This window comes from Pimephales promelas, chromosome 24 (genome assembly GCF_988280905.1).
Source record: "Pimephales promelas chromosome 24, fPimPro1.hap1.1, whole genome shotgun sequence".
Taxonomy (NCBI): Eukaryota; Metazoa; Chordata; class Actinopteri; order Cypriniformes; family Leuciscidae; genus Pimephales; species Pimephales promelas.
Window position 1 is genome coordinate 22,884,535 of NC_142792.1, and position 17,319 is coordinate 22,901,853.

The following is a 17,319-nucleotide window of genomic DNA, read 5'->3' on the forward strand; positions in this document are numbered from 1 at the left end:
GGTTCCATGGTGTAATGGTTAGCACTCTGGGCTTTGAATCCAGCGATCCGAGTTCAAATCTCGGTGGAACCTTTTCAGCTTGTTTAGCGGAAGGACGGGAAAAAACAGAGCTGATGCGCAACCGCTGATGTGGTGGTGAAACTGGCACTCTAAAACCCAGGCGGTATCGGGGAAACGTGGGCTTAATAAGAAAAAGCTTCACTTGCTCTTTGCTGTCCACTTACTAGGCTGAATGACTAAACACCTCTGCTGCTCGGTGGTAAAAATCCACCCACGCCAAGGTTCCATGGTGCAATGGTTAGCACTCTGGACTCTGAATACAGCGATCCGAGTTCAAATTTCGGTGGGACCTGCTTTTGACAGGAATGTGTGCAGTACCGTGTCCGAAAAAACTTTTCCACAGCGCTCATCCAGGAAGTGCCCCTTTGAAGTGAGCGTAAAAGGCACAAAGTGGAGAATGCGGGCATCGATCCCGCTATCTCTCGCATGCTAAGCGAGCGCTCTACCATTTGAACTAATTCCCCTCCACGATGTGGAGAGACGGTGTCCTTCGCTCTCAAAGACAACGGCCTGGACGATCCCTTTCATCTCTGCAAGTGCTGTAGCGTGGCCACAAAGCAAAGAGACCGTATTTTTTCTGTGCCGGCAACTTTGCACTGGCTACCGTTTAGTTGCACATTTAATGAAACTTTTGTGCTTTAAGCCTTGCAAACGGAAATGATTGCAGCCAGGCAGCAGCAAGAAGGGCGTGTGTGTTGGCTCGTTGGTCTAGGGGTATGATTCTCGCTCAGGGTGCGAGTGGTCCCGGGTTCAAATCATGGACGAGCCCGTTCTCAGGCTTTGCTTTTAATCACTTCAGCCTGACCAGGGCAACCAGGATATTTCTTGGAAATTGGGGACAAAAGCAGTCAGAGTCGGGCCGGTTAGCTCAGTTGGTTAGAGTGTGGTGCTAATAACGCCAAGGTCGCGGGTTCGATCCCCGTACGGGCCAAGCTTTTGGTCTCTGCTCATCTCGAAAATGACGGGCGGTCTCCCAGAAATCCCTGCTGGACAAACCGCTTGATAACAGACCTGGCCGAAATAGCTCAGTTGGGAGAGCGTTAGACTGAAGATCTAAAGGTCCCTGGTTCGATCCCGGGTTTCGGCAGAGCAGCCTGGTCACCGTGTTTTTGGTCGACGGATTCCACTGACCAAATGCCAGCTCCTGTCAACCTGATTCCGCCTATTCTCATCGCTATCTGCCTTTCAGACGGCCAGGGACCAGGGCGTGTTGGTTCCATGGTGTAATGGTTAGAACTCTGGGCTTTGAATCCAGCGATCCGAGTTCAAATCTCGGTGGAACCTTTTCAGCTTGTTTAGCGGAAGGACGGGAAAAAACAGAGCTGATGCGCAACCGCTGATGTGGTGGTGAAACTGGCACTCTAAAACCCAGGCGGTATCGGGGAAACGTGGGCTTAATAAGAAAAAGCTTCACTTGCTCTTTGCTGTCCACTTACTAGGCTGAATGACTAAACACCTCTGCTGCTCGGTGGTAAAAATCCACCCACGCCAAGGTTCCATGGTGCAATGGTTAGCACTCTGGACTCTGAATACAGCGATCCGAGTTCAAATTTCGGTGGGACCTGCTTTTGACAGGAATGTGTGCAGTACCGTGTCCGAAAAAACTTTTCCACAGCGCTCATCCAGGAAGTGCCCCTTTGAAGTGAGCGTAAAAGGCACAAAGTGGAGAATGCGGGCATCGATCCCGCTATCTCTCGCATGCTAAGCGAGCGCTCTACCATTTGAACTAATTCCCCTCCACGATGTGGAGAGACGGTGTCCTTCGCTCTCAAAGACAACGGCCTGGAAGATCCCTTTCATCTCTGCAAGTGCTGTAGCGTGGCCACAAAGCAAAGAGACCGTATTTTTTCTGTGCCGGCAACTTTGCACTGGCTACCGTTTAGTTGCACATTTAATGAAACTTTTGTGCTTTAAGCCTTGCAAACGGAAATGATTGCAGCCAGGCAGCAGCAGGAAGGGCGTGTGTGTTGGCTCGTTGGTCTAGGGGTATGATTCTCGCTCAGGGTGCGAGTGGTCCCGGGTTCAAATCATGGACGAGCCCGTTCTCAGGCTTTGCTTTTAATCACTTCAGCCTGACCAGGGCAACCAGGATATTTCTTGGAAATTGGGGACAAAAGCATTCAGAGTTGGGACGGTTAGCTCAGTTGGTTAGAGCGTGGTGCTAATAACGCCAAGGTCGCGGGTTCGATCCCCGTACGGGCCAAGCTTTTGGTCTCTGCTCATCTCGAAAATGACGGGCGGTCTCCCAGAAATCCCTGCTGGACAAACCGCTTGATAACAGACCTGGCCGAAATAGCTCAGTTGGGAGAGCGTTAGACTGAAGATCTAAAGGTCCCTGGTTCGATCCCGGGTTTCGGCAAAGCAGCCTGGTCACCGTGTTTTTGGTCGACGGATTCCACTGACCAAATGCCAGCTCCTGTCAACCTGATTCCGCCTATTCTCATCGCTATCTGCCTTTCAGACGGCCAGGGACCAGGGCGTGTTGGTTCCATGGTGTAATGGTTAGCACTCTGGGCTTTGAATCCAGCGATCCGAGTTCAAATCTCGGTGGAACCTTTTCAGCTTGTTTAGCGGAAGGACGGGAAACAACAGAGCTGATGCGCAACCGCTGATGTGGTGGTGAAACTGGCACTCTAAAACCCAGGCGGTATCGGGGAAACGTGGGCTTAATAAGAAAAAGCTTCACTTGCTCTTTGCTGTCCACCTACTAGGCTGAATGACTAAACACCTCTGCTGCTCGGTGGTAAAAATCCACCCACGCCAAGGTTCCATGGTGCAATGGTTAGCACTCTGGACTCTGAATACAGCGATCCGAGTTCAAATTTCGGTGGGACCTGCTTTTGACAGGAATGTGTGCAGTACCGCGTCCGAAAAAACTTTTCCACAGCGCTCATCCAGGGAGTGCCCCTTTGAAGTGAGCGTAAAAGGCGTTACACAAAGTGGAGAATGCGGGCATCGATCCCGCTATCTCTCGCATGCTAAGCGAGCGCTCTACCATTTAAACTAATTCCCCTCCACGATGTGGAGAGACGGTGTCCTTCGCTCTCAAAGACAACGGCCTGGACGATCCCTTTCATCTCTGCAAGTGCTGTAGCGTGGCCACAAAGCAAAGAGACCGTATTTTTTCTGTGCCGGCAACTTTGCACTGGCTACCGTTTAGTTGCACATTTAATGAAACTTTTGTGCTTTAAGCCTTGCAAACGGAAATGATTGCAACCAGGCAGCAGCAGGAAGGGCGTGTGTGTTGGCTCGTTGGTCTAGGGGTATGATTCTCGCTCAGGGTGCGAGTGGTCCCGGGTTCAAATCACGGACGAGCCCGTTCTCAGGCTTTGCTTTTAATCACTTCAGCCTGACCAGGGCAACCAGGATATTTCTTGGAAATTGGGGACAAAAGCAGTCAGAGTCGGGCCGGTTAGCTCAGTTGGTTAGAGCGTGGTGCTAATAACGCCAAGGTCGCGGGTTCGATCCCCGTACGGGCCAAGCTTTTGGTCTCTGCTCATCTCGAAAATGACGGGCGGTCTCCCAGAAATCCCTGCTGGACAAACCGCTTGATAACAGACCTGGCCGAAATAGCTCAGTTGGGAGAGCGTTAGACTGAAGATCTAAAGGTCGCTGGTTCGATCCCGGGTTTCGGCAGAGCAGCCTGGTCACCGTGTTTTTGGTCGACGGATTCCACTAACCAAATGCCAGCTCCTGTCAACCTGATTCCGCCTATTCTCATCGCTATCTGCTTTTCAGACGGCCAGGGACCTGGGCGTGTTGGTTCCATGTTGTAATGGTTAGCACTCTGGGCTTTGAATCCAGCGATCCGAGTTCAAATCTCGGTGGAACCTTTTCAGCTTGTTTTGCGGAAGGGCGGGAAAAAACAGAGCTGATGCGCAACCGCTGATGTGGTGGTGAAACTGGCACTCTAAAACCCAGGCGGTATCGGGGAAACGTGGGCTTAATAAGAAAAAGCTTCACTTGCTCTTTGCTGTCCACCTACTAGGCTGAATGACTAAACACCTCTGCTGCTCGGTGGTAAAAATCCACCCACGCCAAGGTTCCATGGTGCAATGGTTAGCACTCTGGACTCTGAATACAGCGATCCGAGTTCAAATTTCGGTGGGACCTGCTTTTGACAGGAATGTGTGCAGTACCGTGTCCGAAAAAACTTTTCCACAGCGCTCATCCAGGGAGTGCCCCTTTGAAGTGAGCGTAAAAGGCGTTACACAAAGTGGAGAATGCGGGCATCGATCCCGCTATCTCTCGCATGCTAAGCGAGCGCTCTACCATTTAAACTAATTCCCCTCCACGATGTGGAGAGACGGTGTCCTTCGCTCTCAAAGACAACGGCCTGGACGATCCCTTTCATCTCTGCAAGTGCTGTAGCGTGGCCACAAAGCAAAGAGACCGTATTTTTTCTGTGCCGGCAACTTTGCACTGGCTACCGTTTAGTTGCACATTTAATGAAACTTTTGTGCTTTAAGCCTTGCAAATGGAAATGATTGCAGCCAGGCAGCAGCAGGAAGGGCGTGTGTGTTGGCTCGTTGGTCTAGGGGTATGATTCTCGCTCAGGGTGCGAGTGGTCCCGGGTTCAAATCACGGACGAGCCCGTTCTCAGGCTTTGCTTTTAATCACTTCAGCCTGACCAGGGCAACCAGGATATTTCTTGGAAATTGGGGACAAAAGCAGTCAGAGTCGGGCCGGTTAGCTCAGTTGGTTAGAGCGTGGTGCTAATAACGCCAAGGCCGCGGGTTCGATCCCCGTACGGGCCAAGCTTTTGGTCTCTGCTCATCTCGAAAATGACGGGCGGTCTCCCAGAAATCTCTGCTGGACAAACCGCTTGATAACAGACCTGGCCGAAATAGCTCAGTTGGGAGAGCGTTAGACTGAAGATCTAAAGGTCCCTGGTTCGATCCCGGGTTTCGGAAGAGCAGCCTGGTCGCCGTGTTTTTGGTCGACGGACTCCACTGACCAAATGCCAGCTCCTGTCAACCTGATTTCCAAGAAATATCCTGGTTGCCCTGGTCAGGCTGAAGTGATTAAAAGCAAAGCCTGAGAACGGGCTCGTCCATGATTTGAACCCGGGACCACTCGCACCCTGAGCGAGAATCATACCCCTAGACCAACTTTTGGCGTTACACAAAGTGGAGAATGCGGGCATCGATCCCGCTATCTCTCGCATGCTAAGCGAGCGCTCTACCATTTGAACTAATCCCCCTCCACGATGTGGAGAGACGGTGTCCTTCGCTCTCAAAGACAACGGCCTGGACGATCCCTTTCATCTCTGCAAGTGCTGTAGCGTGGCCACAAAGCAAAGAGACCGTATTTTTTCTGTGCCGGCAACTTTGCACTGGCTACCGTTTAGTTGCACATTTAATGAAACTTTTGTGCTTTAAGCCTTGCAAACGGAAATGATTGCAGCCAGGCAGCAGCAGGAAGGGCGTGTGTGTTGGCTCGTTGGTCTAGGGGTATGATTCTCGCTCAGAGACCAAAGCTTTTGGTCTCTGCTCATCTCGAAAATGACGGGCGGTCTCCCAGAAATCCCTGCTGGACAAACCGCTTGATAACAGACCTGGCCGAAATAGCTCAGTTTGGAGAGCGTTAGACTGAAGATCTAAAGGTCCCTGGTTCGATCCCGGGTTTCGGCAGAGCAGCCTGGTCACCGTGTTTTTGGTCGACGGATTCCACTGACCAAATGCCAGCTCCTGTCAACCTGATTCCGCCTATTCTCATCGCTATCTGCCTTTCAGACGGCCAGGGACCAGGGCGTGTTGGTTCCATGGTGTAATGGTTAGCACTCTGGGCTTTGAATCCAGCGATCCGAGTTCAAATCTCGGTGGAACCTTTTCAGCTTGTTTAGCGGAAGGACGGGAAAAAACAGAGCTGATGCGCAACCGCTGATGTGGTGGTGAAACTGGCACTCTAAAACCCAGGCGGTATCGGGGAAACGTGGGCTTAATAAGAAAAAGCTTCACTTGCTCTTTGCTGTCCACCTACTAGGCTGAATGACTAAACACCTCTGCTGCTCGGTGGTAAAAATCCACCCACGCCAAGGTTCCATGGTGCAATGGTTAGCACTCTGGACTCTGAATACAGCGATCCGAGTTCAAATTTCGGTGGGACCTGCTTTTGACAGGAATGTGTGCAGTACCGTGTCCGAAAAAACTTTTCCACAGCGCTCATCCAGGGAGTGCCCCTTTGAAGTGAGCGTAAAAGGCACAAAGTGGAGAATGCGGGCATCGATCCCGCTATCTCTCGCATGCTAAGCGAGCGCTCTACCATTTAAACTAATTCCCCTCCACGATGTGGAGAGACGGTGTCCTTCGCTCTCAAAGACAACGGCCTGGACGATCCCTTTCATCTCTGCAAGTGCTGTAGCGTGGCCACAAAGCAAAGAGACCGTATTTTTTCTGTGCCGGCAACTTTGCACTGGCTACCGTTTAGTTGCACATTTAATGAAACTTTTGTGCTTTAAGCCTTGCAAACGGAAATGATTGCAGCCAGGCAGCAGCAGGAAGGGCGTGTGTGTTGGCTCGTTGGTCTAGGGGTATGATTCTCGCTCAGGGTGCGAGTGGTCCCGGGTTCAAATCACGGACGAGCCCGTTCTCAGGCTTTGCTTTTAATCACTTCAGCCTGACCAGGGCAACCAGGATATTTCTTGGAAATTGGGGACAAAAGCAGTCAGAGTCGGGCCGGTTAGCTCAGTTGGTTAGAGCGTGGTGCTAATAACGCCAAGGTCGCGGGTTCGATCCCCGTACGGGCCAAGCTTTTGGTCTCTGCTCATCTCGAAAATGACGGGCGGTCTCCCAGAAATCTCTGCTGGACAAACCGCTTGATAACAGACCTGGCCGAAATAGCTCAGTTGGGAGAGCGTTAGACTGAAGATCTAAAGGTCCCTGGTTCGATCCCGGGTTTCGGCAGAGCAGCCTGGTCGCCGTGTTTTTGGTCGACGGACTCCACTGACCAAATGCCAGCTCCTGTCAACCTGATTTCCAAGAAATATCCTGGTTGCCCTGGTCAGGCTGAAGTGATTAAAAGCAAAGCCTGAGAACGGGCTCGTCCATGATTTGAACCCGGGACCACTCGCACCCTGAGCGAGAATCATACCCCTAGACCAACTTTTGGCGTTACACAAAGTGGAGAATGCGGGCATCGATCCCGCTATCTCTCGCATGCTAAGCGAGCGCTCTACCATTTGAACTAATTCCCCTCCACGATGTGGAGAGACGGTGTCCTTCGCTCTCAAAGACAACGGCCTGGACGATCCCTTTCATCTCTGCAAGTGCTGTAGCGTGGCCACAAAGCAAAGAGACCGTATTTTTTCTGTGCCGGCAACTTTGCACTGGCTACCGTTTAGTTGCACATTTAATGAAACTTTTGTGCTTTAAGCCTTGCAAACGGAAATGATTGCAGCCAGGCAGCAGCAGGAAGGGCGTGTGTGTTGGCTCGTTGGTCTAGGGGTATGATTCTCGCTCAGAGACCAAAGCTTTTGGTCTCTGCTCATCTCGAAAATGACGGGCGGTCTCCCAGAAATCCCTGCTGGACAAACCGCTTGATAACAGACCTGGCCGAAATAGCTCAGTTTGGAGAGCGTTAGACTGAAGATCTAAAGGTCCCTGGTTCGATCCCGGGTTTCGGCAGAGCAGCCTGGTCACCGTGTTTTTGGTCGACGGATTCCACTGACCAAATGCCAGCTCCTGTCAACCTGATTCCGCCTATTCTCATCGCTATCTGCCTTTCAGACGGCCAGGGACCAGGGCGTGTTGGTTCCATGGTGTAATGGTTAGCACTCTGGGCTTTGAATCCAGCGATCCGAGTTCAAATCTCGGTGGAACCTTTTCAGCTTGTTTAGCGGAAGGACGGGAAAAAACAGAGCTGATGCGCAACCGCTGATGTGGTGGTGAAACTGGCACTCTAAAACCCAGGCGGTATCGGGGAAACGTGGGCTTAATAAGAAAAAGCTTCACTTGCTCTTTGCTGTCCACCTACTAGGCTGAATGACTAAACACCTCTGCTGCTCGGTGGTAAAAATCCACCCACGCCAAGGTTCCATGGTGCAATGGTTAGCACTCTGGACTCTGAATACAGCGATCCGAGTTCAAATTTCGGTGGGACCTGCTTTTGACAGGAATGTGTGCAGTACCGTGTCCGAAAAAACTTTTCCACAGCGCTCATCCAGGGAGTGCCCCTTTGAAGTGAGCGTAAAAGGCACAAAGTGGAGAATGCGGGCATCGATCCCGCTATCTCTCGCATGCTAAGCGAGCGCTCTACCATTTGAACTAATTCCCCTCCACGATGTGGAGAGACGGTGTCCTTCGCTCTCAAAGACAACGGCCTGGACGATCCCTTTCATCTCTGCAAGTGCTGTAGCGTGGCCACAAAGCAAAGAGACCGTATTTTTTCTGTGCCGGCAACTTTGCACTGGCTACCGTTTAGTTGCACATTTAATGAAACTTTTGTGCTTTAAGCCTTGCAAACGGAAATGATTGCAGCCAGGCAGCAGCAAGAAGGGCGTGTGTGTTGGCTCGTTGGTCTAGGGGTATGATTCTCGCTCAGGGTGCGAGTGGTCCCGGGTTCAAATCATGGACGAGCCCGTTCTCAGGCTTTGCTTTTAATCACTTCAGCCTGACCAGGGCAACCAGGATATTTCTTGGAAATTGGGGACAAAAGCAGTCAGAGTCGGGCCGGTTAGCTCAGTTGGTTAGAGTGTGGTGCTAATAACGCCAAGGTCGCGGGTTCGATCCCCGTACGGGCCAAGCTTTTGGTCTCTGCTCATCTCGAAAATGACGGGCGGTCTCCCAGAAATCCCTGCTGGACAAACCGCTTGATAACAGACCTGGCCGAAATAGCTCAGTTGGGAGAGCGTTAGACTGAAGATCTAAAGGTCCCTGGTTCGATCCCGGGTTTCGGCAGAGCAGCCTGGTCACCGTGTTTTTGGTCGACGGATTCCACTGACCAAATGCCAGCTCCTGTCAACCTGATTCCGCCTATTCTCATCGCTATCTGCCTTTCAGACGGCCAGGGACCAGGGCGTGTTGGTTCCATGGTGTAATGGTTAGCACTCTGGGCTTTGAATCCAGCGATCCGAGTTCAAATCTCGGTGGAACCTTTTCAGCTTGTTTAGCGGAAGGACGGGAAAAAACAGAGCTGATGCGCAACCGCTGATGTGGTGGTGAAACTGGCACTCTAAAACCCAGGCGGTATCGGGGAAACGTGGGCTTAATAAGAAAAAGCTTCACTTGCTCTTTGCTGTCCACTTACTAGGCTGAATGACTAAACACCTCTGCTGCTCGGTGGTAAAAATCCACCCACGCCAAGGTTCCATGGTGCAATGGTTAGCACTCTGGACTCTGAATACAGCGATCCGAGTTCAAATTTCGGTGGGACCTGCTTTTGACAGGAATGTGTGCAGTACCGTGTCCGAAAAAACTTTTCCACAGCGCTCATCCAGGAAGTGCCCCTTTGAAGTGAGCGTAAAAGGCACAAAGTGGAGAATGCGGGCATCGATCCCGCTATCTCTCGCATGCTAAGCGAGCGCTCTACCATTTGAACTAATTCCCCTCCACGATGTGGAGAGACGGTGTCCTTCGCTCTCAAAGACAACGGCCTGGAAGATCCCTTTCATCTCTGCAAGTGCTGTAGCGTGGCCACAAAGCAAAGAGACCGTATTTTTTCTGTGCCGGCAACTTTGCACTGGCTACCGTTTAGTTGCACATTTAATGAAACTTTTGTGCTTTAAGCCTTGCAAACGGAAATGATTGCAGCCAGGCAGCAGCAGGAAGGGCGTGTGTGTTGGCTCGTTGGTCTAGGGGTATGATTCTCGCTCAGGGTGCGAGTGGTCCCGGGTTCAAATCATGGACGAGCCCGTTCTCAGGCTTTGCTTTTAATCACTTCAGCCTGACCAGGGCAACCAGGATATTTCTTGGAAATTGGGGACAAAAGCATTCAGAGTTGGGACGGTTAGCTCAGTTGGTTAGAGCGTGGTGCTAATAACGCCAAGGTCGCGGGTTCGATCCCCGTACGGGCCAAGCTTTTGGTCTCTGCTCATCTCGAAAATGACGGGCGGTCTCCCAGAAATCCCTGCTGGACAAACCGCTTGATAACAGACCTGGCCGAAATAGCTCAGTTGGGAGAGCGTTAGACTGAAGATCTAAAGGTCCCTGGTTCGATCCCGGGTTTCGGCAAAGCAGCCTGGTCACCGTGTTTTTGGTCGACGGATTCCACTGACCAAATGCCAGCTCCTGTCAACCTGATTCCGCCTATTCTCATCGCTATCTGCCTTTCAGACGGCCAGGGACCAGGGCGTGTTGGTTCCATGGTGTAATGGTTAGCACTCTGGGCTTTGAATCCAGCGATCCGAGTTCAAATCTCGGTGGAACCTTTTCAGCTTGTTTAGCGGAAGGACGGGAAACAACAGAGCTGATGCGCAACCGCTGATGTGGTGGTGAAACTGGCACTCTAAAACCCAGGCGGTATCGGGGAAACGTGGGCTTAATAAGAAAAAGCTTCACTTGCTCTTTGCTGTCCACCTACTAGGCTGAATGACTAAACACCTCTGCTGCTCGGTGGTAAAAATCCACCCACGCCAAGGTTCCATGGTGCAATGGTTAGCACTCTGGACTCTGAATACAGCGATCCGAGTTCAAATTTCGGTGGGACCTGCTTTTGACAGGAATGTGTGCAGTACCGCGTCCGAAAAAACTTTTCCACAGCGCTCATCCAGGGAGTGCCCCTTTGAAGTGAGCGTAAAAGGCGTTACACAAAGTGGAGAATGCGGGCATCGATCCCGCTATCTCTCGCATGCTAAGCGAGCGCTCTACCATTTAAACTAATTCCCCTCCACGATGTGGAGAGACGGTGTCCTTCGCTCTCAAAGACAACGGCCTGGACGATCCCTTTCATCTCTGCAAGTGCTGTAGCGTGGCCACAAAGCAAAGAGACCGTATTTTTTCTGTGCCGGCAACTTTGCACTGGCTACCGTTTAGTTGCACATTTAATGAAACTTTTGTGCTTTAAGCCTTGCAAACGGAAATGATTGCAGCCAGGCAGCAGCAAGAAGGGCGTGTGTGTTGGCTCGTTGGTCTAGGGGTATGATTCTCGCTCAGGGTGCGAGTGGTCCCGGGTTCAAATCACGGACGAGCCCGTTCTCAGGCTTTGCTTTTAATCACTTCAGCCTGACCAGGGCAACCAGGATATTTCTTGGAAATTGGGGACAAAAGCAGTCAGAGTCGGGCCGGTTAGCTCAGTTGGTTAGAGCGTGGTGCTAATAACGCCAAGGTCGCGGGTTCGATCCCCGTACGGGCCAAGCTTTTGGTCTCTGCTCATCTCGAAAATGACGGGCGGTCTCCCAGAAATCTCTGCTGGACAAACCGCTTGATAACAGACCTGGCCGAAATAGCTCAGTTGGGAGAGCGTTAGACTGAAGATCTAAAGGTCCCTGGTTCGATCCCGGGTTTCGGCAGAGCAGCCTGGTCGCCGTGTTTTTGGTCGACGGACTCCACTGACCAAATGCCAGCTCCTGTCAACCTGATTTCCAAGAAATATCCTGGTTGCCCTGGTCAGGCTGAAGTGATTAAAAGCAAAGCCTGAGAACGGGCTCGTCCATGATTTGAACCCGGGACCACTCGCACCCTGAGCGAGAATCATACCCCTAGACCAACTTTTGGCGTTACACAAAGTGGAGAATGCGGGCATCGATCCCGCTATCTCTCGCATGCTAAGCGAGCGCTCTACCATTTGAACTAATCCCCCTCCACGATGTGGAGAGACGGTGTCCTTCGCTCTCAAAGACAACGGCCTGGACGATCCCTTTCATCTCTGCAAGTGCTGTAGCGTGGCCACAAAGCAAAGAGACCGTATTTTTTCTGTGCCGGCAACTTTGCACTGGCTACCGTTTAGTTGCACATTTAATGAAACTTTTGTGCTTTAAGCCTTGCAAACGGAAATGATTGCAGCCAGGCAGCAGCAGGAAGGGCGTGTGTGTTGGCTCGTTGGTCTAGGGGTATGATTCTCGCTCAGAGACCAAAGCTTTTGGTCTCTGCTCATCTCGAAAATGACGGGCGGTCTCCCAGAAATCCCTGCTGGACAAACCGCTTGATAACAGACCTGGCCGAAATAGCTCAGTTTGGAGAGCGTTAGACTGAAGATCTAAAGGTCCCTGGTTCGATCCCGGGTTTCGGCAGAGCAGCCTGGTCACCGTGTTTTTGGTCGACGGATTCCACTGACCAAATGCCAGCTCCTGTCAACCTGATTCCGCCTATTCTCATCGCTATCTGCCTTTCAGACGGCCAGGGACCAGGGCGTGTTGGTTCCATGGTGTAATGGTTAGCACTCTGGGCTTTGAATCCAGCGATCCGAGTTCAAATCTCGGTGGAACCTTTTCAGCTTGTTTAGCGGAAGGACGGGAAAAAACAGAGCTGATGCGCAACCGCTGATGTGGTGGTGAAACTGGCACTCTAAAACCCAGGCGGTATCGGGGAAACGTGGGCTTAATAAGAAAAAGCTTCACTTGCTCTTTGCTGTCCACCTACTAGGCTGAATGACTAAACACCTCTGCTGCTCGGTGGTAAAAATCCACCCACGCCAAGGTTCCATGGTGCAATGGTTAGCACTCTGGACTCTGAATACAGCGATCCGAGTTCAAATTTCGGTGGGACCTGCTTTTGACAGGAATGTGTGCAGTACCGTGTCCGAAAAAACTTTTCCACAGCGCTCATCCAGGGAGTGCCCCTTTGAAGTGAGCGTAAAAGGCGTTACACAAAGTGGAGAATGCGGGCATCGATCCCGCTATCTCTCGCATGCTAAGCGAGCGCTCTACCATTTGAACTAATTCCCCTCCACGATGTGGAGAGACGGTGTCCTTCGCTCTCAAAGACAACGGCCTGGACGATCCCTTTCATCTCTGCAAGTGCTGTAGCGTGGCCACAAAGCAAAGAGACCGTATTTTTTCTGTGCCGGCAACTTTGCACTGGCTACCGTTTAGTTGCACATTTAATGAAACTTTTGTGCTTTAAGCCTTGCAAACGGAAATGATTGCAGCCAGGCAGCAGCAGGAAGGGCGTGTGTGTTGGCTCGTTGGTCTAGGGGTATGATTCTCGCTCAGGGTGCGAGTGGTCCCGGGTTCAAATCACGGACGAGCCCGTTCTCAGGCTTTGCTTTTAATCACTTCAGCCTGACCAGGGCAACCAGGATATTTCTTGGAAATTGGGGACAAAAGCAGTCAGAGTCGGGCCGGTTAGCTCAGTTGGTTAGAGCGTGGTGCTAATAACGCCAAGGTCGCGGGTTCGATCCCCGTACGGGCCAAGCTTTTGGTCTCTGCTCATCTCGAAAATGACGGGCGGTCTCCCAGAAATCTCTGCTGGACAAACCGCTTGATAACAGACCTGGCCGAAATAGCTCAGTTGGGAGAGCGTTAGACTGAAGATCTAAAGGTCCCTGGTTCGATCCCGGGTTTCGGCAGAGCAGCCTGGTCGCCGTGTTTTTGGTCGACGGACTCCACTGACCAAATGCCAGCTCCTGTCAACCTGATTTCCAAGAAATATCCTGGTTGCCCTGGTCAGGCTGAAGTGATTAAAAGCAAAGCCTGAGAACGGGCTCGTCCATGATTTGAACCCGGGACCACTCGCACCCTGAGCGAGAATCATACCCCTAGACCAACTTTTGGCGTTACACAAAGTGGAGAATGCGGGCATCGATCCCGCTATCTCTCGCATGCTAAGCGAGCGCTCTACCATTTGAACTAATTCCCCTCCACGATGTGGAGAGACGGTGTCCTTCGCTCTCAAAGACAACGGCCTGGACGATCCCTTTCATCTCTGCAAGTGCTGTAGCGTGGCCACAAAGCAAAGAGACCGTATTTTTTCTGTGCCGGCAACTTTGCACTGGCTACCGTTTAGTTGCACATTTAATGAAACTTTTGTGCTTTAAGCCTTGCAAACGGAAATGATTGCAGCCAGGCAGCAGCAGGAAGGGCGTGTGTGTTGGCTCGTTGGTCTAGGGGTATGATTCTCGCTCAGAGACCAAAGCTTTTGGTCTCTGCTCATCTCGAAAATGACGGGCGGTCTCCCAGAAATCCCTGCTGGACAAACCGCTTGATAACAGACCTGGCCGAAATAGCTCAGTTTGGAGAGCGTTAGACTGAAGATCTAAAGGTCCCTGGTTCGATCCCGGGTTTCGGCAGAGCAGCCTGGTCACCGTGTTTTTGGTCGACGGATTCCACTGACCAAATGCCAGCTCCTGTCAACCTGATTCCGCCTATTCTCATCGCTATCTGCCTTTCAGACGGCCAGGGACCAGGGCGTGTTGGTTCCATGGTGTAATGGTTAGCACTCTGGGCTTTGAATCCAGCGATCCGAGTTCAAATCTCGGTGGAACCTTTTCAGCTTGTTTAGCGGAAGGACGGGAAAAAACAGAGCTGATGCGCAACCGCTGATGTGGTGGTGAAACTGGCACTCTAAAACCCAGGCGGTATCGGGGAAACGTGGGCTTAATAAGAAAAAGCTTCACTTGCTCTTTGCTGTCCACCTACTAGGCTGAATGACTAAACACCTCTGCTGCTCGGTGGTAAAAATCCACCCACGCCAAGGTTCCATGGTGCAATGGTTAGCACTCTGGACTCTGAATACAGCGATCCGAGTTCAAATTTCGGTGGGACCTGCTTTTGACAGGAATGTGTGCAGTACCGTGTCCGAAAAAACTTTTCCACAGCGCTCATCCAGGGAGTGCCCCTTTGAAGTGAGCGTAAAAGGCACAAAGTGGAGAATGCGGGCATCGATCCCGCTATCTCTCGCATGCTAAGCGAGCGCTCTACCATTTGAACTAATTCCCCTCCACGATGTGGAGAGACGGTGTCCTTCGCTCTCAAAGACAACGGCCTGGACGATCCCTTTCATCTCTGCAAGTGCTGTAGCGTGGCCACAAAGCAAAGAGACCGTATTTTTTCTGTGCCGGCAACTTTGCACTGGCTACCGTTTAGTTGCACATTTAATGAAACTTTTGTGCTTTAAGCCTTGCAAACGGAAATGATTGCAGCCAGGCAGCAGCAAGAAGGGCGTGTGTGTTGGCTCGTTGGTCTAGGGGTATGATTCTCGCTCAGGGTGCGAGTGGTCCCGGGTTCAAATCATGGACGAGCCCGTTCTCAGGCTTTGCTTTTAATCACTTCAGCCTGACCAGGGCAACCAGGATATTTCTTGGAAATTGGGGACAAAAGCAGTCAGAGTCGGGCCGGTTAGCTCAGTTGGTTAGAGTGTGGTGCTAATAACGCCAAGGTCGCGGGTTCGATCCCCGTACGGGCCAAGCTTTTGGTCTCTGCTCATCTCGAAAATGACGGGCGGTCTCCCAGAAATCCCTGCTGGACAAACCGCTTGATAACAGACCTGGCCGAAATAGCTCAGTTGGGAGAGCGTTAGACTGAAGATCTAAAGGTCCCTGGTTCGATCCCGGGTTTCGGCAGAGCAGCCTGGTCACCGTGTTTTTGGTCGACGGATTCCACTGACCAAATGCCAGCTCCTGTCAACCTGATTCCGCCTATTCTCATCGCTATCTGCCTTTCAGACGGCCAGGGACCAGGGCGTGTTGGTTCCATGGTGTAATGGTTAGCACTCTGGGCTTTGAATCCAGCGATCCGAGTTCAAATCTCGGTGGAACCTTTTCAGCTTGTTTAGCGGAAGGACGGGAAAAAACAGAGCTGATGCGCAACCGCTGATGTGGTGGTGAAACTGGCACTCTAAAACCCAGGCGGTATCGGGGAAACGTGGGCTTAATAAGAAAAAGCTTCACTTGCTCTTTGCTGTCCACTTACTAGGCTGAATGACTAAACACCTCTGCTGCTCGGTGGTAAAAATCCACCCACGCCAAGGTTCCATGGTGCAATGGTTAGCACTCTGGACTCTGAATACAGCGATCCGAGTTCAAATTTCGGTGGGACCTGCTTTTGACAGGAATGTGTGCAGTACCGTGTCCGAAAAAACTTTTCCACAGCGCTCATCCAGGAAGTGCCCCTTTGAAGTGAGCGTAAAAGGCACAAAGTGGAGAATGCGGGCATCGATCCCGCTATCTCTCGCATGCTAAGCGAGCGCTCTACCATTTGAACTAATTCCCCTCCACGATGTGGAGAGACGGTGTCCTTCGCTCTCAAAGACAACGGCCTGGACGATCCCTTTCATCTCTGCAAGTGCTGTAGCGTGGCCACAAAGCAAAGAGACCGTATTTTTTCTGTGCCGGCAACTTTGCACTGGCTACCGTTTAGTTGCACATTTAATGAAACTTTTGTGCTTTAAGCCTTGCAAACGGAAATGATTGCAGCCAGGCAGCAGCAAGAAGGGCGTGTGTGTTGGCTCGTTGGTCTAGGGGTATGATTCTCGCTCAGGGTGCGAGTGGTCCCGGGTTCAAATCATGGACGAGCCCGTTCTCAGGCTTTGCTTTTAATCACTTCAGCCTGACCAGGGCAACCAGGATATTTCTTGGAAATTGGGGACAAAAGCAGTCAGAGTCGGGCCGGTTAGCTCAGTTGGTTAGAGTGTGGTGCTAATAACGCCAAGGTCGCGGGTTCGATCCCCGTACGGGCCAAGCTTTTGGTCTCTGCTCATCTCGAAAATGACGGGCGGTCTCCCAGAAATCCCTGCTGGACAAACCGCTTGATAACAGACCTGGCCGAAATAGCTCAGTTGGGAGAGCGTTAGACTGAAGATCTAAAGGTCCCTGGTTCGATCCCGGGTTTCGGCAGAGCAGCCTGGTCACCGTGTTTTTGGTCGACGGATTCCACTGACCAAATGCCAGCTCCTGTCAACCTGATTCCGCCTATTCTCATCGCTATCTGCCTTTCAGACGGCCAGGGACCAGGGCGTGTTGGTTCCATGGTGTAATGGTTAGCACTCTGGGCTTTGAATCCAGCGATCCGAGTTCAAATCTCGGTGGAACCTTTTCAGCTTGTTTAGCGGAAGGACGGGAAAAAACAGAGCTGATGCGCAACCGCTGATGTGGTGGTGAAACTGGCACTCTAAAACCCAGGCGGTATCGGGGAAACGTGGGCTTAATAAGAAAAAGCTTCACTTGCTCTTTGCTGTCCACTTACTAGGCTGAATGACTAAACACCTCTGCTGCTCGGTGGTAAAAATCCACCCACGCCAAGGTTCCATGGTGCAATGGTTAGCACTCTGGACTCTGAATACAGCGATCCGAGTTCAAATTTCGGTGGGACCTGCTTTTGACAGGAATGTGTGCAGTACCGTGTCCGAAAAAACTTTTCCACAGCGCTCATCCAGGAAGTGCCCCTTT

General features: G+C 51.6%; 1 long non-coding RNA gene and 36 other non-coding genes across 37 annotated transcripts in view; 36 read left to right on the forward strand and 1 right to left on the reverse strand.

The window, feature by feature from the left end:
- trnaq-uug (transfer RNA glutamine (anticodon UUG)) lies at positions 1 to 72 on the forward strand. The gene has a single exon. It is a non-coding gene; the product is annotated as a tRNA-Gln (tRNA).
- The window catches only part of LOC148966930 (uncharacterized), a 461,761-nt gene that overhangs the window by 366,230 nt on the left and 78,212 nt on the right, over positions 1 to 17,319 (reverse strand). The window lies entirely within an intron of this gene.
- Positions 918 to 991, forward strand: trnai-aau (transfer RNA isoleucine (anticodon AAU)). Its single transcript has one exon. It is a non-coding gene; the product is annotated as a tRNA-Ile (tRNA).
- trnaf-gaa (transfer RNA phenylalanine (anticodon GAA)) lies at positions 1,075 to 1,147 on the forward strand. The gene has a single exon. It is a non-coding gene; the product is annotated as a tRNA-Phe (tRNA).
- Positions 2,190 to 2,263, forward strand: trnai-aau (transfer RNA isoleucine (anticodon AAU)). Its single transcript has one exon. It is a non-coding gene; the product is annotated as a tRNA-Ile (tRNA).
- On the forward strand, positions 2,347 to 2,419 carry trnaf-gaa (transfer RNA phenylalanine (anticodon GAA)). The gene has a single exon. It is a non-coding gene; the product is annotated as a tRNA-Phe (tRNA).
- Positions 2,545 to 2,616, forward strand: trnaq-uug (transfer RNA glutamine (anticodon UUG)). The gene has a single exon. It is a non-coding gene; the product is annotated as a tRNA-Gln (tRNA).
- trnai-aau (transfer RNA isoleucine (anticodon AAU)) lies at positions 3,467 to 3,540 on the forward strand. Its single transcript has one exon. It is a non-coding gene; the product is annotated as a tRNA-Ile (tRNA).
- On the forward strand, positions 3,624 to 3,696 carry trnaf-gaa (transfer RNA phenylalanine (anticodon GAA)). The gene has a single exon. It is a non-coding gene; the product is annotated as a tRNA-Phe (tRNA).
- trnai-aau (transfer RNA isoleucine (anticodon AAU)) lies at positions 4,744 to 4,817 on the forward strand. The gene has a single exon. It is a non-coding gene; the product is annotated as a tRNA-Ile (tRNA).
- Positions 4,901 to 4,973, forward strand: trnaf-gaa (transfer RNA phenylalanine (anticodon GAA)). Its single transcript has one exon. It is a non-coding gene; the product is annotated as a tRNA-Phe (tRNA).
- trnaf-gaa (transfer RNA phenylalanine (anticodon GAA)) lies at positions 5,621 to 5,693 on the forward strand. Its single transcript has one exon. It is a non-coding gene; the product is annotated as a tRNA-Phe (tRNA).
- Positions 5,819 to 5,890, forward strand: trnaq-uug (transfer RNA glutamine (anticodon UUG)). Its single transcript has one exon. It is a non-coding gene; the product is annotated as a tRNA-Gln (tRNA).
- Positions 6,736 to 6,809, forward strand: trnai-aau (transfer RNA isoleucine (anticodon AAU)). Its single transcript has one exon. It is a non-coding gene; the product is annotated as a tRNA-Ile (tRNA).
- trnaf-gaa (transfer RNA phenylalanine (anticodon GAA)) lies at positions 6,893 to 6,965 on the forward strand. The gene has a single exon. It is a non-coding gene; the product is annotated as a tRNA-Phe (tRNA).
- trnaf-gaa (transfer RNA phenylalanine (anticodon GAA)) lies at positions 7,613 to 7,685 on the forward strand. Its single transcript has one exon. It is a non-coding gene; the product is annotated as a tRNA-Phe (tRNA).
- Positions 7,811 to 7,882, forward strand: trnaq-uug (transfer RNA glutamine (anticodon UUG)). The gene has a single exon. It is a non-coding gene; the product is annotated as a tRNA-Gln (tRNA).
- trnai-aau (transfer RNA isoleucine (anticodon AAU)) lies at positions 8,728 to 8,801 on the forward strand. Its single transcript has one exon. It is a non-coding gene; the product is annotated as a tRNA-Ile (tRNA).
- trnaf-gaa (transfer RNA phenylalanine (anticodon GAA)) lies at positions 8,885 to 8,957 on the forward strand. Its single transcript has one exon. It is a non-coding gene; the product is annotated as a tRNA-Phe (tRNA).
- trnaq-uug (transfer RNA glutamine (anticodon UUG)) lies at positions 9,083 to 9,154 on the forward strand. Its single transcript has one exon. It is a non-coding gene; the product is annotated as a tRNA-Gln (tRNA).
- On the forward strand, positions 10,000 to 10,073 carry trnai-aau (transfer RNA isoleucine (anticodon AAU)). Its single transcript has one exon. It is a non-coding gene; the product is annotated as a tRNA-Ile (tRNA).
- Positions 10,157 to 10,229, forward strand: trnaf-gaa (transfer RNA phenylalanine (anticodon GAA)). Its single transcript has one exon. It is a non-coding gene; the product is annotated as a tRNA-Phe (tRNA).
- On the forward strand, positions 10,355 to 10,426 carry trnaq-uug (transfer RNA glutamine (anticodon UUG)). The gene has a single exon. It is a non-coding gene; the product is annotated as a tRNA-Gln (tRNA).
- trnai-aau (transfer RNA isoleucine (anticodon AAU)) lies at positions 11,277 to 11,350 on the forward strand. The gene has a single exon. It is a non-coding gene; the product is annotated as a tRNA-Ile (tRNA).
- trnaf-gaa (transfer RNA phenylalanine (anticodon GAA)) lies at positions 11,434 to 11,506 on the forward strand. Its single transcript has one exon. It is a non-coding gene; the product is annotated as a tRNA-Phe (tRNA).
- On the forward strand, positions 12,154 to 12,226 carry trnaf-gaa (transfer RNA phenylalanine (anticodon GAA)). The gene has a single exon. It is a non-coding gene; the product is annotated as a tRNA-Phe (tRNA).
- trnaq-uug (transfer RNA glutamine (anticodon UUG)) lies at positions 12,352 to 12,423 on the forward strand. Its single transcript has one exon. It is a non-coding gene; the product is annotated as a tRNA-Gln (tRNA).
- Positions 13,274 to 13,347, forward strand: trnai-aau (transfer RNA isoleucine (anticodon AAU)). Its single transcript has one exon. It is a non-coding gene; the product is annotated as a tRNA-Ile (tRNA).
- Positions 13,431 to 13,503, forward strand: trnaf-gaa (transfer RNA phenylalanine (anticodon GAA)). Its single transcript has one exon. It is a non-coding gene; the product is annotated as a tRNA-Phe (tRNA).
- trnaf-gaa (transfer RNA phenylalanine (anticodon GAA)) lies at positions 14,151 to 14,223 on the forward strand. The gene has a single exon. It is a non-coding gene; the product is annotated as a tRNA-Phe (tRNA).
- Positions 14,349 to 14,420, forward strand: trnaq-uug (transfer RNA glutamine (anticodon UUG)). The gene has a single exon. It is a non-coding gene; the product is annotated as a tRNA-Gln (tRNA).
- On the forward strand, positions 15,266 to 15,339 carry trnai-aau (transfer RNA isoleucine (anticodon AAU)). The gene has a single exon. It is a non-coding gene; the product is annotated as a tRNA-Ile (tRNA).
- On the forward strand, positions 15,423 to 15,495 carry trnaf-gaa (transfer RNA phenylalanine (anticodon GAA)). The gene has a single exon. It is a non-coding gene; the product is annotated as a tRNA-Phe (tRNA).
- On the forward strand, positions 15,621 to 15,692 carry trnaq-uug (transfer RNA glutamine (anticodon UUG)). The gene has a single exon. It is a non-coding gene; the product is annotated as a tRNA-Gln (tRNA).
- On the forward strand, positions 16,538 to 16,611 carry trnai-aau (transfer RNA isoleucine (anticodon AAU)). The gene has a single exon. It is a non-coding gene; the product is annotated as a tRNA-Ile (tRNA).
- On the forward strand, positions 16,695 to 16,767 carry trnaf-gaa (transfer RNA phenylalanine (anticodon GAA)). Its single transcript has one exon. It is a non-coding gene; the product is annotated as a tRNA-Phe (tRNA).
- On the forward strand, positions 16,893 to 16,964 carry trnaq-uug (transfer RNA glutamine (anticodon UUG)). Its single transcript has one exon. It is a non-coding gene; the product is annotated as a tRNA-Gln (tRNA).